The sequence below is a fragment of the Argentina silus genome, assembly GCF_951799395.1.
Source record: "Argentina silus genome assembly, chromosome: 17".
Lineage (NCBI taxonomy): Eukaryota > Metazoa > Chordata > Actinopteri > Argentiniformes > Argentinidae > Argentina > Argentina silus.
Genome location: NC_139671.1, coordinates 14,430,240 through 14,432,739, shown reverse-complemented (window position 1 = coordinate 14,432,739; position 2,500 = coordinate 14,430,240). Strand labels below are relative to the sequence as shown.

Below are 2,500 nucleotides of genomic sequence, written 5' to 3'. Positions count from 1 at the left end.
CAGCTGTGGAGAGCAGCCATCCCCAGGAGGAGAGGCCCTGGTGGGGGGGGGGATTATTAGGAGTCCCTGGGTCCCGTCCTCTAGCCTAGAGGTCTGTGAGCCATGTTCAGTGAAGGAGAGACCCTGCTGTGGATTTCTGTCTGGCCCTGGGCAGTCAGTCAGGCAGGCAGGCAGACAGGCAAGAGCCAGGGTGGGCGGTCAGGAGGACAGTGGTCGTGTGTGTGTGTGTGTGTGTATGTGTGTGTGTGTGTGTGTGTGTGTGTGTGTGTGTGTGTGTGTGTGTGTGTGTGTGTGTGTGTACATGTGTTCGTGTGGCCACAGCTCCAGCCCACAGATTTATAGCTGTGTGTGTGTGTGTGTGTGTGTGAAGTGGACTCTGCCACCCGCTGGGCCTCACACACTTTCCAAAATAAACAGCTCCCCCAGCCCAGGATTACTATCGATCTGTGTGGAGCAGTCAGCTGTATTTGGAGAGAGAAAAAAGAGACTGTACAAGAGAGAGGGGTGGGGGGGGGGGGCAGAGTGAGAGAGAGAGAGAACAAGAGAGAGAGCAAGGCCATTGGGAGATGGATAGAGAGAGAGAGAGAGAGAGAGAGAGAGAGGGAGAGAGAGACAAAGAGAGAGAGGGAGTCAGAGACAGACAGAGAGACAAAGAGCAGCCTTCCAGGGCTGGCGTCCACCGGGCTGTAACACCCTATTTCTCAGGAATGTAGTGTGTCTCTCACCGAGAGACCAGGGTGAAGAGTGATTTACACATGGGAGGCCACTAATCCATCTAGGTGTCAGGTGTAATGAGAGAGCAGCACACGTTCAGCGTTGGCGTCAAGACCTGGTCTGCACTGAGGGAATGAGTCAATGAGAGAGACTGTTTGATTGACAGCCAGCTGACCGTCTGTTCCCTGTCCAACGCATGATTGCTGGCCTGCCCCCTCTGGCTGGATAAGATGGCAGCTCCATTTAAGGAGTGAGAGATCATGGATGGCTACCTCCCAGACCTGTCCGTGTGTGTGGGTGTGTGCGTGCGTGCGTGCGTGCGTGCGTGTGTGTGTGTTTCCATTCACAGATGAATGACACTGACATGTACTCAGGTGTTACAGAAGTTAAAGAACACATCCCATTGTTATAGTATGTCAGAAATATTCTTGGAATGTTTTGATAAGTTACGCTTCTGCTTCTGGAATAGTGTTGACTTGCACACCACACAACCCCAACTGTGGTTACGCTTTATTTGATACTTGAATGTATCAAATAAAAATGAATGACACTGACATGCACTGACGTGTTCCAGTAGTTAAACAACCCCACCCGTTATTATCATATGTCAGACATATTCTTGGAATATCTATTCTCACACTTTATTTGGTATTTTGATGGAGCAGCACAGCACGACCCTGGTGTCTTTAAGAAGCAGACAATCCTGCATTATTACAATGTCATTGTGTAGTCTAGCCTTCAGACTGTACTGTACTAGTCAAACATGGCTGCCAGCCTCAAAACATCCCAACGTGTCAGACAGGCTGTGCTGACCTTGACTCTGCCTTCCCGTGATTGTGATGAAGAGGAGGTGGAGGAGGAAGAAGAGGAGGACAGAGGAGGTGGATGATGAGGATGGAGGGGGGGGGGGGAGGGAGAAGAAGAGGGGGGGGGAAGAGGAGGAGGAGGATGCAGAAGGCACGATGGGGCAGGAGGAGGAAGAGGGGGAAGAGGCGAAGGAAGAGGAGGAGGTAGAAGAGGAGAAAAGAGGAGTAGAAAGAAGACGAGAAGGAGTAAGAAGGAAGGTGAGAAGGAGAAGAAAGAGGAGTAGAAGAAGAGGAGGAGCAAGAGAAGGAGCAAGGAGGAGGAAGAAGGAGAAGCTAGAGGAGGAGAAAGAGGAGAGGGGGGGGGATTGGGAAGAGGAGGACGACAAGGAGGCAGGGGAGGGAGTGGAGGAGGAGGAGGAGGAAGGAGAGGAGGAGGAAGAGGAGGATTTACACAGCCTCACACTGCCATGCTGTTGGAGCTCAGAGATAAGATCAAACAGCAGTAAACTTTAGCAGACATCTAAAAGATCCCAACTGTCAGTTTGACTTAGCGCACCCCTCTGGGTCTGCACTGAGACAGGCTCCTAATCAGAGGCGGTGGGAATAAGCCAAGAGGATTTGGAACTCATAAACACGCTCTGATATTTAATGTTCCCCTCTGATGTCTGTCACACAGCCACTGCTTACACTGCTACAAAATATACATTGGGCTGCACTTAGTCATATCGCCGTCCATCACGCTGACTCATTATATATGAATTCTAATCGTATAATTCATTATACCGAATTGAAGTATTTATTGTTGATGCTAACATTTCGTATTGCCGCTCAATCCCGCCCAGCTGTAATGTCGAAAAAGAAAGAGCGCCACGGAGAATGATTGGGTTTTTATATGACAATAACACAATAACGCAACAGCGATAACAAATCCACTGCATGAATACAGTCTTTGAGGATGACACCACAGAGGAGGATGACAT

At 49.9% G+C, this 2,500-nt stretch overlaps 1 protein-coding gene across 1 annotated transcript in view; it reads left to right on the top strand.

The window, feature by feature from the left end:
• The window catches only part of LOC310818174 (breast cancer metastasis-suppressor 1-like protein-A), a 409,511-nt gene that overhangs the window by 91,151 nt on the left and 315,860 nt on the right, over positions 1-2,500 (top strand). The window lies entirely within an intron of this gene.